This window comes from Podarcis cretensis, assembly GCF_951804945.1.
Source record: "Podarcis cretensis genome assembly, chromosome: 5".
Lineage (NCBI taxonomy): Eukaryota > Metazoa > Chordata > Lepidosauria > Squamata > Lacertidae > Podarcis > Podarcis cretensis.
The window spans coordinates 34,181,012-34,196,225 of NC_137174.1; the positions used below are offsets into that span (position 1 = coordinate 34,181,012).

Sequence of the window (15,214 nt, forward strand, 5' to 3'; positions counted from 1 at the left end):
CTTCCTCCTCCAGCCTCTGTACATACCCCAAATTTGTTCTGTTAGGGTTGGATTACCAGACTGGTAGCAAAAGAAGCAGGAAGCTGTGGGAAGAGGAAATGGTGCAGATAAAAAGGCTGTGTCCTCAAAAAACCACTATGGTCGTGGTGGGAACATTCACCCCTTAGAAGACAGCCTTGCCCTATGGGTTTTCTGCAGGGAAATATTTTACCACTGCCAGGGCTTTTTTGCAGAGCAGACTCTACATGGTGCCCTTGCAGCCATAATTGGGATTTTAAAAGAAGGGAAAGAGGAGGTTCGGGTAGGAGGCCATCTAGGGGCAATAGAATGGCTCCCGCAGATCTGGCTGAAAATGAATCCTTTGAATTCATGCCAAAAACACAAAGCTACAAAAAGAATCTTAGGTTTTTGAAATCTTTATTGGTCCTGGCCAATCTCAGCAATGAGAAAACAATACAGAAAATAAGAGTGATATGAGTAGAAAATGCATACTTGTACCTGTAAATAGCTTTGCCTTGCTGTGATAGTAGTCTTTAATGTCCCTTTTTATTTCTGCACTGTGTTAAAAAATATATTTGTATGTGTTCAGGAATCTGTGCGGTGACCCTCTGCTTGCAGATTTGATCTGCTGCTCTTTATTCACCTTCAGGCATGCCTCAAGGGTTCTTGTGCCATATGTATGTATTAAAACAATCAGACTTTAGTGGCTGACAAAATCTGGGTTGTTGAAATGTTGTCAGGTCATGTTTTAAACCCAAGCCCTTTCAAAGTCTCCTGGGGAAATAGGCATCATTTGCTCTTCCTCTCTTCCTCTCTCTCTCTTTAAACTGCTTTGGCTTCCCTCCCAGCCACTGTCAGTGGAAGAACCAACCAAATAAGCTTCATGCCTGCATGCCTCAGTAAAGTCAGATTAATGTTCTTCTAGATAGCATGGTCAAACCAACTGACCTTTGCCAGCTTGTTTGCATCAAGGTGAATTATTAATTACAAAGCTCGTTGAGGGATTTTCTATATGAACCTTTTGCTGTTGTTTGAGACAATCTATTCAAGCGGATAAATAGGTTGGCATGAAAATATTGAAATAAAGGGATGGCATGGAAATAGGTATCATCATCATTTTCTATTTCAAACAGATGCAAAACTTAAGATGTCACAACTGTAATATTTTTGTGGGTTGCTTTTCCCTTCCATTCACTTCAACTTCCGGCCATTGCTGCGGCATTTTCATATTTGTGTGTCTATTTTAGCAAGTTCTCAAGACTCTCAGTTTCTGTCATTCTGTAACACACTATAAATTGTTCTGCAGTAGTTTGCTGCTGAAACTCATTGGCACAGTTTAGCAATTTTAGATTCTGCACTATCTTTAGATAGTATTGGGCATTACTTCACGTATTTGAAAATGTGGAAGGTCAGCTATACTACCTTGGTGGTCTTCTTACTCACTCTGCTGAGTGGGACTTGGTCCCATAGTGTTGCCCTGACAGCATCACTGCTAAAACTGTGAGAGATTTACATTCAAGCCTAAGAATGCTAGTTAGTATATGAAGGAGTTAAGGACAACAGAGTTCTAATTAGTAGAGTAGGATCAGTGAGGTCATGTCCTGTGTTCTCATAGGAGGAAGGAAGTAACACTTGTTTCCTGTTCCTCTCTCTCTCTCTCTCTCTCTCTCTCTCATGCTACATGCAAAGGAGGCGGACATGCCTCAATTTAGCTCCCAGTCTCGGACATTTGTCTGAGATTGCTGAACTTCAGCTAAGTATTTTACTTGCATTATCTTATTGCTGTTGCCATAAGGAAAATGCATGACTGTGAACTCAATTAATTAAGTAAATCATTTTTAAACTTACTTCAGAGTGTGGTCTGCTTCACTACATGAGGGTTGATGGGTTCAGCTGAAGAGGGGATGGGTTCAGCTGCTCCATGCAGCTGAATGGAAGTACAATATGCTTTATTAATCTGCCTCATGATGAGACTCAAGGATCTGCTACTGGGACTCTTTGTGTGCTAGCTACATGACTTTTTTATTAAAAACAAAAAACAAAACAGGTACCAGCCATTTTTTGCTTTGTTCATTAACCCATACATGTAGGTCTGTGGAGGATTAAATATAATTAATATATCTTCCTACTAATTCACATCAAAAACTATAACTGGCTATTGTACCACTATATGCATTTTTTAAGTTACCTAGAAGACAATGTGTCAGTTTTCTGCTGTTGTTCCTATGAATCTGAAAAGAAAGGGAGTCTTAAGCAGTATGAGTTATTATGCCCTCTTGCAGAAGAAAGACCCTTTTGAAAGAAAGGGAGGATCCATCTGTTTTCATTTCTATTTCAGTATTAAGAAAAATTATGGCAGAAACCTTTATGCTCCCTTGCTTCTCATATGCGGTTATGGCATAGCCACTACATCTTATGTGCATGCACAAATACTGTGGGTTACCTGCTGGAGAAGGACTAACGACTCAGTTTCGTGATGAGGTAGAAGGTTCTGCCTCCCCTATATTGTTTATTAATAATTTTATATTATTTCCCAAATGAATGAATGGCAAAGTATGGAAGAAAGTAAATGGGTGCATTTGAGAACAAAAGTTCACTATCTGCCCATTTTTCTCTCTTCTCCCCTAGCTGCATAATGTCTCTGAAAACAGTGTCTCGTAGCAAATACAAACGAACTGTGAAAAAAAGACTATGAATTGGAGGTGGGATCAGCATTTACTGTCAGAAAGTCTAATCAGAATCTACTTTCCTGTTACCTGAATCCAGTGGTTTGGGTCCTACCCTCTGAAGAAGCAAAAAACAAGCTTGTTCCATCTTCCATGTGACAGCCTTTTAGATATTTGAAGATGACTATCATACCACCTTTCAGTCTTTTCTTTTCCAGGCTAAACATACTCAACTCCCTCAATTGTTCCTTGTAAACCTGGTTTCCAGACATCTTGGTCACCCTAATATGAACACCTTCCAGCTTTTCAATATCCTTCATAAACTGTGGCACCCAGAACTGGACCAATTGGTCTGACCAAGGCAGATTGGGACACTATACTTTTGTTAATGCAGCCTAGAATTGCATTAGCTTTTTTTGCTGCTGCATCACACCATTGACTCATGTTCAGCTTGTGGTCTACTAACACCCCCCTGGATTGTACATGACTTTTCTATGGCCAACTATAAGTTAAGTGAAAAATGTGTCACTTCAATCATTGCAATAGAAATTAAGGGAAATACTGTCATGGAATAATCATGTGCTCAGCCTAATATTGGTTTTATGGATCTGAAGTATAAGCAATAAAGAATGGTCATCAAAAGGAAAGGAGAATGGTTGCAGTCCTGTACCTACTGACTTGGGGCTAAGTCCCATTGAATTCAGTGAAACTTGCTTCTGAATAGATATGTGTAGGATTGTGCTATTAATTGCCTTAAGAGTGACAACTTTTGAGAAGTATTAAATATATTCAGAGAAGATAAGTTGACAAGTTAAGGCTATCCCTTGCCTATTCAATTCCTGAATGCATTCTTCAACCTTTGTGAAGTGAACCATCTTTTAGCATAATTATTTTTTCATCTACTATATAAAATAGCAAAGGCTTCCAATGCAAAGTGGGAAAGATGATAGCAGTTGAATTACTGAAAAAAATCTTCAATTTTAAGCATTTGAAAAAGACTAAATTTTTTTATTGTCAGATAGAGGCCTTGATATGGAAAGGGATTTCAGTGAATTAAGTACTGTAGAGGTTTTTAATCTGTTACAGTGAAATGTCACTTTTGCATAGCATGTATCCTACCTTTTATTTTATTTTATTTTATTTTTTAAAAAATCCTTTGGTACTATATCATGATCACCTAGATGAGTTCCAATCTGAAGAAACCTGGATTTATAGGATTGTTTGTATGAGGGGCTCATTTGTTTTGCTGTAGATAGTAATCAATAATGAGAACCCTGGGAGTATTTCTGGAATCATTTTATTGTAAGTGAAGTTGTGTTGAAAATTAATGAATGTAGGGCACCTTGTTACTTTGGAATGCCCTGTTAAACTGGCTTTGCAACCAAGTGCTTACTGGGTCATGTTATTAACTCATATAATTCCAGTTAAAATTGAGTTTTGTTGCATTTTGATTTTCTGAAGGATAAAAAAAGAAAATCTTCATAAAAATTATATTTACAAGTGGAGAATTATATTTGCATTTGTATATTATATTGTAAAATTTCCCTTCCCTCTTCCATCACCCAACCTCCTATGTTTTCCCATGCAACCATCTGTCTATATCACATATGCATACTCTCAGATATACCTTCTCTGAAGAACACAGGATCCCTCTCCTCCCTCCATTCTCCTAATCCCAATCCTTTCCTCAGCTCTCCCCTTTCACCTCCCCTTTCCCTTTTATCATTTGTGGACATTCAGCAGCAGGTAAGCAATCCACTGTGGGATGCCCAAGTGGCAAAACCATTGAGCCATGAATTGCCCTTATCTAGTGTCTATCTCTCCCAACAACACATATTTAAATTCTGCCCTGGGGATATGGCTGAGCACTTTGGTCCCTGGACCAATAACAGGAGATTGTGTTGGGCTAGCAGCAACAAGCACAGGCTGCATGACCACCCTCAAGTCAGTTCTGGGTATAATCTCCTTCTGTGCACTTTGGGGGCAGAAATCACCTTAACACCCAGTGACAGGAGAGGGCTTGGCCGACTTGAGAAAAAAGTACTTTGGATGTTGTTTTTGGCAAGTATTTGGGTAATGGCAGCTAACAATAGCAGATAGCCTTCTGCCCTGTCTCTCTGAGTTTGGCGTAGTAGGTGTCCACAAAATCTGTATTCTATATCTCTTCAAGGCTTATTGTAGGAGAGATAAACCTTTGGAGTGATTCACTGACCAATACCGCTGATGATGCTTCATTGTATTCTGACTGTGCTGTGAGTTCCCTGCTCACTTTAATCCTCTAACTTGAACAGCTGTGGATTTTTTCAGATTTGTGGTGTTATTGTTGTTTTTTAATGGAGATGAAATCTGCAACACTGCTTTTTGCCTCAAGGCACTTCCTTGAAACTTACATAGTTGTATACCTGTAGTGTTTTGTCTATTTGTGCACCTAAGGGCCTTAAAATATTTCCTTTTCTATTATTCCTCTGTTCTTTTGCCCAGCTATGGGAAAGTCTATGGGAAAGACTTAATTCTGTTTTGCTGGAGTTGGTACAGCCTCTTTTTATCTTGCTTAGAGCGCAATCAAGATTTTTCAGCAAGTGCCTTTTCCTCCTTCTGCATGAATGATGCACAAATACACCCTACTACTAATAAACCTCTGTGAAGAAACCAACCTTGGAGACTGTGCGTCCATACATAAAGTTAACCTTTTAATGTCCTGCAGGGTGGGGTACAGACGCCAAAGCTACATATTGACAGAAGTGAGTTAAAATGTTTCAGTTCACAGGATTTGACCCAGCATAGAGCAAAGATCTAGGCACCAGACAGTCAAGTTGTATTGCCACCCAGCCTGCATGTGGGAAGAACATTACAAGCAGATTGAGGGGCCCCTCGTAATGGGGTGGGGACATGGAGTTTATGAATCACAGTTTCGCTAGTGATATAGACAGACAGACAGGAGAAGCTAATGGGGTGATTCACAGAGAGGTTTTTCAAGATGTAATTGCTCAGTAATTGCCCATTCTGAGTCAATAAGAACAAATGTCATGGGCTGAACCTGTAGGTAAAAAACTTTCATTTTAAGTTGCCAAGGACATATGTTGATCTTTATTTGTGAATCAGCATAATAGAATGAATCTTGAGCATTGGAAAGAACACTGCTTGTTAATATATCACTAAATTAAATTACCATGTGTGGAATCTCTATGTTAATTCCACAATGAACTGATTTCAGAGATGCAGCTCCTTAGGGTTATGTTATGTTGTTATGTTATAATTTCATTCTTCGTAATTAATTATGCCCTACTTTTCAAATATTTTTTTCAGAGCATGTGGAAAGTGGTACATTTTAGTGGTATGGTTACAGAACCATTTCCTTCTCTTTTTTCAATATTCTTCATCAGGTCTTAATATATTTAACTGACATTAAGGCTGGATAAGTCTCGGGACGCAGGTGGCGCTGTGGGTTAAAGCCTCAGCGCCTAGGACTTGCTGATCGAAAGGTCGGCGGTTCGAATCCCTGCGGCGGGGTGCGCTCCCGCTGCTCGGTCCCAGTGCCTGCCAACCTAGCAGTTCGAAAGCACCTCTGGGTGCAAGTAGATAAATAGGGACCGCTTACCAGCGGGAAGGTAAACGGCGTTTCCGTGTGCGGCTCTGGCTCGCCAGAGCAGCGATGTCACGCTGGCCACGTGACCCGGAAGTGTCTCCGGACAGCACTGGCCCCAGGCCTCTTAAGTGAGATGGGCGCACAACCCCAGAGTCTGTCAAGACTGGCCCGTACGGGCAGGGGTACCTTTACCTTTACCTTTAAGGCTGGATAAATGCAACATTTTCTTATAGGCTTGTGGAGACTGAGCATATATTTTTGCCCCTAAAAAGCACTTCTTGAGAAAGTGGTTTCATTCTGAAAATAAACACTCATTGCAGATATAACCTTAGTATTTGTGAGCTGCTTGGGTCTTCATTGGATAAATTTATTCAATACCTGGTGGCACTGAATTTTAAGAAGAGCTCCTTAGAAGCACAAGTGCTCTTACCACACAAAAAGGAAAGTGTATTTGGCACATGTCACAGCTGATTAGCAGATTCTGCAGCAGACCTTGCTACGTGGTCTGAACCGCAGGTACACATAAGCACATTTCTCTTTTGTTGTGGGGACATTTGACTTTAGATTCTTATATTGCTGAAATTATTGTCTGTAAATTTAAAATAAATGTTTTCAAGCAAATAATATTTTAGATACTGTGACCTGGTGTTTGGGTCTGCTAAATATTGAGCACACGTGCAGAATCTTGATTTACTTCTGGGGGAAATGAATTATTTGTGTTACATATGAGCTCCTTGTGTTTATGAATTATGGCAACATCACCGCTTGCAATATATAATGAAACAGGTCCTTTTATATTGGTGAAGAAAATCAGAATAGAGCTCTGCCTTGAGAGGCAACCACGTAAAGGCATTTTGCCACCCACTCAATAAGACAGTATGTGCAATTGGGCTTGTTGTTTGTTGTTTAGTCGTTTAGTCGTGTCCGACTCTTCGTGACCCCATGGACCAGAGAACGCCAGGCACTCCTGTCCTCCACTGCCCCCCGCAGCTTGGTCAGACTCATGCTGGTAACCTCGAAAACACTATCCAACCATCTTGTCCTCTGTCGCCCCCTTCTCCTTGTGCCCTCCATCTTTCCCAACATCAGGGTCTTCTCCAGGGAGTCTTCTCTTCTCATGAGGTGGCCAAAGTACTGGAGCCTCAGCTTCACAATCTGTCCTTCCAGTGAGCACTCAGGGCTGATTTCCTTCAGAATGGAGAGGTTTGATCTTCTTGCAGTCCATGGGACTCTCAAGAGTCTCCTCCAGCACCATAATTCAAAAGCATCAATTCTTCGGCGATCAGCCTTCTTTATGGTCCAGCTCTCACTTCCATACATCACTACTGGGAAAACCATAGCTTTAACTATACGGACCTTTGTTGGCAAGGTGATGTCTCTACTTCTCAAGATGCTGTCTAGGCCTGTCATTGCCCTTCTCCCAAGAAGCAGGCGTCTTTTAATTTCGTGGCTGCTGTCACCATCTGCAGTGATCATGGAGCCCAAGAAAGTAAAATCTCTCACTGCCTCCATTTCTTCCCCTTCTATTTGCCAGGAGGTGATGGGACCAGTAGCCATGATCTTCGTTTTTTTGATGTTGAGCTTCAGACCATATTTTGCACTCTCCTCTTTCACCCTCAATAAAAGGTTCTTTAATTCCTCCTCACTTTCTGCCATCAAGGTTGTGTCATCTGCTTATCTGAGGTTGTTGATATTTCTTCCGGCAATCTTAATTCCGGCTAGGGATTCATCCAGCCCAGCCTTTCGCATGATGAATTCTGCATATAAGTTAAATAAGCAGGGAGACAAAATGCAGCCTTGCCGTACTCCTTTCCCAATTTTGAACCAGTCAGTTGTTCCATATCCAGTTCTAACTGTAGCTTCTTGTCCCACATAGAGATTTCTCAGGAGACAGATGAGGTGATCAGGCACTCCCATTTCTTTAAGAACTTGCCATAGTTTGCCATGGTCGACACAGGCTTTTGCATAGTCAATGAAGCAGAAGTAAATGTCTTTCTGGAACTCTCTAGCTTTCTCCATAATCCAGCGCATGTTTGCAATTTGGTCTCTGGTTCCTCTGCCTCTTCTAAATCCAGCTTGCACTTCTGGGAGTTCTCGGTCCACATACTGCTTGAGCCTTCCTTGTAGAATTTTAAGCATAACCTTGCTAGCGTGAGAAATTAGTGCAATTGTGCGATAGTTGGAGCATTCTTTGGCACTGCCCTTCTTTGGGATTGGGATGTAGACTGATCTTCTCCAATCTTCTGGCCACTGCTGAGTTTTCCAAACTTGCTGGCATATTGAGTGTAGCACCTTAACAGCATCATCTTTTAAAATTTTAAATAGTTCAGCTGGAATACCATCACTTCCACTGGCCTTGTTATTTGCAGTGCTTTCTAAGGCCCATTTGACTTCACTCTCCAGGATGTCTGGCTCAAGGTCAGCAACCACACTACCTGGGGTATATGAGACATCCGTTTCTTTCTGGTATAATTCCTCTGTGTATTCTTGCCACCTCTTCTTGATGTCTTCTGCTTCTGTTAGGTCCTTTCCACTTTTGTCCTTTATTATGGAAATCTTTGTACGAAATGTTCCTTTCATATCTCCAATTTTCTTGAACAGATCTCTGGTTCTTCCCATTCTATTGCTTTCCTCCATTTCTTTGCATTGCTTGTTTAAGAAGGTCTTCTTGTCTCTCCTTGCTATTCTTTGGAAATCAGTTTCCTGTATGTTTCACAATCTCCCTTGCATTTTGCTTGCCTTCTCTCCCCCGCTATTTGTAAGGCCTCATTGGACAGCCACTTTGCTTTCTTGCATTTCCTTTTCATTGGGATGGTTTTCGTTGCTGCCTCCTGTATAATGTTACGAGCCTCCATCCATAGTTCTTCAGGCACTCTGTCCACCAAATCTAAATCCTTAAACCTGTTCCTCACTTCCACTGTGTATTCATAAGGGATTTGACTTAGATTGTATCTTACTGGCCCAGTGGTTTTGCCTACTTTCTTCAGTTTAAGCTTGAATTTTGCTATAAGAAGCTGATGATCTGAGCCACAGTCAGCTCCAGGTCTTGTTTTTGCTGACTGTATAGAGCTTCTCCATCTTTGGCTGCAGAGAATATAATCAATCTGATTTTGATGCTGCCCATCTGGTGATGTCCATGTGTAGAGTCGTCTCTTGTGTTGTTGGAAAAGCGTGTTTGTGATGACCAGCTTGTTCTCTTGACAGAACTCTATTAGCCTTTGCCCTGCTTCGTTTTGATCTCCAAGGCCAAACTTGCCAGTTGTTCCTTTTATCTCTTGACTCCCTACTTTAGCATTCCAATCCCCTATAATGAGAAGAACATCCTTCTTTGGTGTCACTTCTATAAGGTGTTGTAAGTCTTCATAGAATTGGTCAATTTCAGTTTCTTCAGCACCAGTAGTTGGTGCATAAACTTGGATTACTGTGATGTTAAAAGGTCTGCCTTGGATTCGTATCGAGATCATTCTATCATTTTTGAGATTGCATCCCAGTACAGCTTTTGCCACTCTTTTGTTGACTATGAGGGCCACTCCATTTCTTTTACGGGTTTCTTGCCCACAGTAGTAGATATGATGGTCATCCGAACTGAATTCACCCATTCCCGTCCATTTTAGTTCACTGATGCCCAGGATGTCAATATTTATTCTTGCCATCTCATTTTTGACCACCTCCAACTTACCCCTGTTCATGGTTCTTACATTCCAGGTTCCTATGCAATATTTTTCTTTACAGCATTGGACTTTCCTTTCGCTTCCAGGCATATCCGCAACTGAGCGTCCTTTCGGCTTTGGCCCAGCCGCTTCATCAGCTCTGGATCTACTTGTACTTGCCCTCCACTCTTCCCCAGTAGCATGTTGGACGCCTTCCGACCTGAGGGGCTCATCTATAGCAATTGGGCTATATGCTGGCTAATTTGCGTGGACCCTAATGGACAAAATATGAATGACATTTGAACAATACCAAGGATGTTTAGGGCATATATCAAGTATTCCTATTTTACAAGTGCAAGAATCTGGACTTTACAGGGTTTTGTACAATATTCATGTAAATATTAACATTAAATATTAAATATTACTATACAGTAGTTTTATAAATAGCTTGGGGAGGGAAAGAAATCCACTTTTGGGTAGTCACTGAGGAATACTTAGCTGCTTCACATTTATCTTGGTGATCTTTTTTATTATATATATATATTAAAGAACTAGAATAAAATACTGTTCCTATAGCTTCTTGGTTCAGTGTCTTACTTGAATAAAAAATCCAGAAAGGCTCCTGTCAAAATGTTATTGTAATTACTTTAAATACTGGACACACATATACATATGTTGTGGATAAAAGCACCATATTGTAACAGTAAAGTGAAATAAAGATATTAAATAACTCAACCATAAGAAAGAAGTGTTGTTGCTTTTGTGCCAGTCTTCAGTATGTAGACTCAGATTAGAAGGAGGCCCTCTTTTTATTACAGTTGGCAAATGCCACAAAAATTATATACGATCAAATAAATTATCGTTAAGACTGTTCTGTGTTTGCTACTGCAAGCATTTATAACATAACACCATTTTGCCACCATATTTTTTTTTTAAAAAAATGATTTTTTTATCTACAGGTTTGCAACAATGGTGGACAAACTACAGAATGCCATATTGCAGTGAAGCTCAACCCAACATCATGACTCCAGAGTCTTGGTGAGGAAATGTTTCAGAAACTTGAATCTTTTTGTTTATTTAACGTCAGAGAGCATATGTTACATTTTGAACAAAGAGTTAAATGTTTTTATTTATATTCATAATCCTTGCACTTACTGAGATACAAATGGGATGTAATGTGGCAGTCACAGGTTATGCACACATCTGTCCACTTCTTAAAATGGAACGGTAGTTAGGGTTTTTCAAAAAAACTTCTATATGGGTGACTTGAGACAAACCTTTCCACCCCTCTGTCTTACTCATTGCTCAAATGATGAACCACGTTTGTTTTCAGGCCAACTGATTTCTCGTAACTGAGCCAGGTTGGCAGAAACATGCTAAGTCACAGCATAAAACATATCATAAGTCAAAGGGAGGTAAAGGGAGCTCAGTTTACTTCCCTCCAAGTCCATATGGATATATCAGTGTTAAATATTATAACCCAATCTCACCTGACCACTTCGATAGGAATTAGCAGGTACACTGGGACATGAGCAGCCAGTATGGCTGGTCCTTCTTGTGTCCAGTTTGTTCCTTGTCCCAGTCTATTATCAAACTTTTTTTTTTAAAAAAAAAGCGCCAAACAAACCCTGTCGATTAATCTTCTGGTGCTTAAACTGAGTGAACCTGCATACTGTGGTGCTTCAGGTTACAGATGCTTCAGGTTACAGACTCCGCTAACTCAGAAATAGTACCTTGGGTTAAGAACTTTGCTTCAGGATGAGAACAGAAATTGTGTGGTGGCAGCGGGAGGCCCCATTAGCTAAAGTGGTACCTCACGTTAAGAACGGACCTCCAGAATGAATTAAATTCTTAACCCGAGGTACCGCTGTATTTCCAAAACTTTAATATAGGCATAGAGAAAGGGATGACAGTGTTCTTTTTAATCTCAGCTGCTCTGAAGGCTGCTTCAAATATTAAAAGTAAATGGGAAGAGGAGGCTCAAATTTTAGTCACACTTGTGCTAGCGGCTCAGAGGCAAAGGGGGAAATGATCATCATCATATCCCACTGTTTTTCATCAAGGAATCCAAAACCATCACCCATCCAAGCACTGAGCAGCAGACCTAGAAGTGCTTAGCTTAGCAAGGTAGTGCCTTCAGACCATGCCATGGGAGAACATGAATATTCCTCCAAGAGGAGATACACACTTGGTTCTTGTACTGGAAAATGCAAATCCTTCCCCTCCCTTTCCTTTGGCTTCAGATTAGACCCAGATGTAATTGATAGAAGACTCTCCTTCCTTGAAGCTTTGTAATCAGAGGTTAGATGGCCACCTGTCATGTATGATCTTTTTGAGATTTCTGCATTGCAAGGGCTTGTACTAGATGACTTTCGGGGTCCCTTCTAACTCTACAGTTCTATGATGCTGTGATAAATATGAGTTACAATTGCTACCTCTATCACTGATTCCTTTTGAACTAAACTGAATAGCTTCTATTGGGCTTTTGCTGCTCCTTGTGACTGCCTGTAGTGATTGAGATGAATGAAGGAACAGTTTTTCTTATCTTCCATTAAAGCTTTAGTTGATGGTATCCAAAATAGAATACTAAATTAATGGTAAAAACTCTCACACACCTCACCCGATATACACCAATCCAGTGTTTGTGGCTGGAGATAGGATCGTTTATTTGGTCCATGAAGATTTCTCAGCAGATATTTAATTATTCTCTAAAATGTAAAACAGTGCCAGAGCTTTGCTTGGCAAAATTATGCTATCAGGAACAATGAACATTTAGTCCATTGATGGATAAATCCTGGTATCAAAATATGACATATTTATTTCAGAAATTTGACAACCTACGCAATTATTTTTTCCCCCAAGGGGATATTGCTTTAAATTGTGTAGAAATGATGTGTTTATGCAGGAAAATTTTGCATCTCTTTATACCTCCGGTATAAATATAAACCAGACCCAGGGGATTGCTTATTTAAAATTAGTACACTTTTGATGAAGGAACTCACTCTTGCTTGGTTGCAATTAATGCCTTCTACATTTCTTGATATTAGCAAAGATACCATACAGTCTAAGTTTCTACCACTGGTCAATAGGTCAGAAAATAGGTTTCCTGTAAGGATATTAATACAGGCATCCTCACACTTACATATTTTTGGAGACGGTATTTTTTGCATGGATTGAAGAGACAGCGGCAGAGAGGGTGTTTAAGGGGCATTTACAGGGTGCTCCCACTTTACATGATTTTTACAGGGTGCTCCCCACTTTATGCGTTTAGGGGTCCAGATCATAACTGTTATGTACTGAAGTTCTCACCCTGGGCCAGCAGGGGGATACTGTAGATAGTTATGCAAATGAAGGATCGAAAGTGACGTTCAGTGATTGGATAGTTTTAGAAAATGGCAACAGTTACATTGTTCTGGAGCTCTATATAAGCAGGCTGACTGAGCTCCCCAGTCAGTTCTGTTCCAGCTTACAAATAAAGAGCTGCTTTGGAAGAATCGCTGTGTCGTCTGATATGTTCGCCCACAACTTAACAATAACACTCCATAAGTGGGAGCCCCAGTATACTGGGGCACAAGCCAAGGCACAAGCCAAAGTTTACATTGCAAATGTGAAATATCACAGAATTGGTTGTCTCTATTTCCTCAATTTTATTTTTGTATATTTAATTATGGACAGCAGTTACCTACAAAACTACAGCTAGAAACCAGTATGATGGAAATTTAAATCAAGTTAAATGACTGGCAGAACTAATTATGACATTTGAAGGGTCAACTACCAGGTTTTAATTAGTTTGTTTTTATTTCTGCTTCATTTATTTATTTAAGCTTTGTTTTTCATACTATTTGCTGCATTGTGTCTATCCCTCTGTTTTATTGTTTTATATTGGGATTGTTATGGTTTTAAGCAATGCATATGAAATATATATATATATATATATATATATATATGAGAAACGATTATGCATTGTAGCCCTAGCTTATATTTTAAAACGAGCTTTTTAGTTACACGTAAAATCTGTTTTGTACATTTTTGGAAGAAAACTGTCACATGTTAGAAAAAGGAATGTTTTGTTTGTTGTTAAGAAGGCTGCCGGAGGGCAATCTGGTAATCCTATAGGCACAACTGACAAGTGTGCTCAGTTGCTGGAAATTTGCACAGGAACTTTTCTTATTTGACTAAATTACATTTTAGAGGGCAATTTATTACGTCTAGACCACTTGAATGCGTATTGATAAGTTCTGCTTAATATTGCACACTTGAGAGCCTTACTCTACCGGTAAGATGCAGGTCTACGTCATAAGTTACTTCCTGCTGTTACACTTAACTTAAGTCAAAGTTTTACTAAAGGATGAGGGTTGGGTGGCTGTTAGATTCTCTTGCTTTTAATAGCAGCTGACTATCATTTGAAACAACAACTCTATCCTTCATAGCTGATCTGTGCTAGATGTTTTACCCACCAAGTTGGCAAGTAATGGTTATAGTTTATCTAGAGACCATTTCCACCAGTTCATCCCACACTCCCAACATTTCATTGTACCCTGAGGTGGTCAAAAAACCAGAGCAAGCCCAGGTTGGAGTATTTATGAATTTTGCTGAATTTCTTAAGGGACAAATTAAATGGATTAACTGTGAGAGGACGCAAAAGGCTTGGCCCTTAACTTAATGGTGCCCCAAATACATATTTGGCTTTCTCCCACACAAGTGAATAGTTGCCATTCATTCCTATAGGGGACATAGTTTTGCAGTTGGGGACACAAAGCATAATTTAATCCAACCCCCTACGATGTAGGAATCTTTTGCCCAACTTAGGGCTTGAACCCAGGACCCAGAGATTAAGAGTCTCACGCTGTACTGAGTGAGCTATCCACAATGCATATCCAGCGCATCCCTATGCGTGTGTGTTCATTTGTGTACTTGTACACATGCATGCACACCTACATGCAGACACACATGGCACCAGTGGTGGAGCTTCATGCTCTGCCATGGGGGGTGGAAAGCAGGTGGGGGCGGGGCTGGCACACATCGTGGGGGCGGGGGCAGCCGCGATGGCACCCTGCTGGGATCGCACTGCTGGGGGCGGTGCACTCCCCCTGCACTCCTCTTCCTCCACCAATGCATGACACACCAAAGCAGGTTGAATTAAGCACAATTGCAACAAACATTTCAGGAAGTGGAAGGAGTGTTTATTTCAACATCTCTAGGGGCCATTATTTGCTTTGGAGGAATGTGGGGTGAGTGACAGGTTTGGCCCCTTCCTAAACTGATGGTGGATGGCAGGAGAAAAAGGAAAACACAATGGACCAAGGTTTTGC

General features: G+C 40.4%; 1 protein-coding gene across 15 annotated transcripts in view; it reads left to right on the plus strand.

The window, feature by feature from the left end:
* Positions 1 to 15,214, plus strand: part of PCDH15 (protocadherin related 15) — a 647,566-nt gene that overhangs the window by 159,048 nt on the left and 473,304 nt on the right. For all 15 annotated transcript variants that reach the window (XM_079976223.1, XM_079976213.1, XM_079976221.1 and 12 more), the window contains one exon: positions 10,862 to 10,940. The gene's annotated coding sequence lies outside the window, so the exon portion shown is untranslated. The remainder of the gene's footprint in view (positions 1 to 10,861; positions 10,941 to 15,214) is intronic.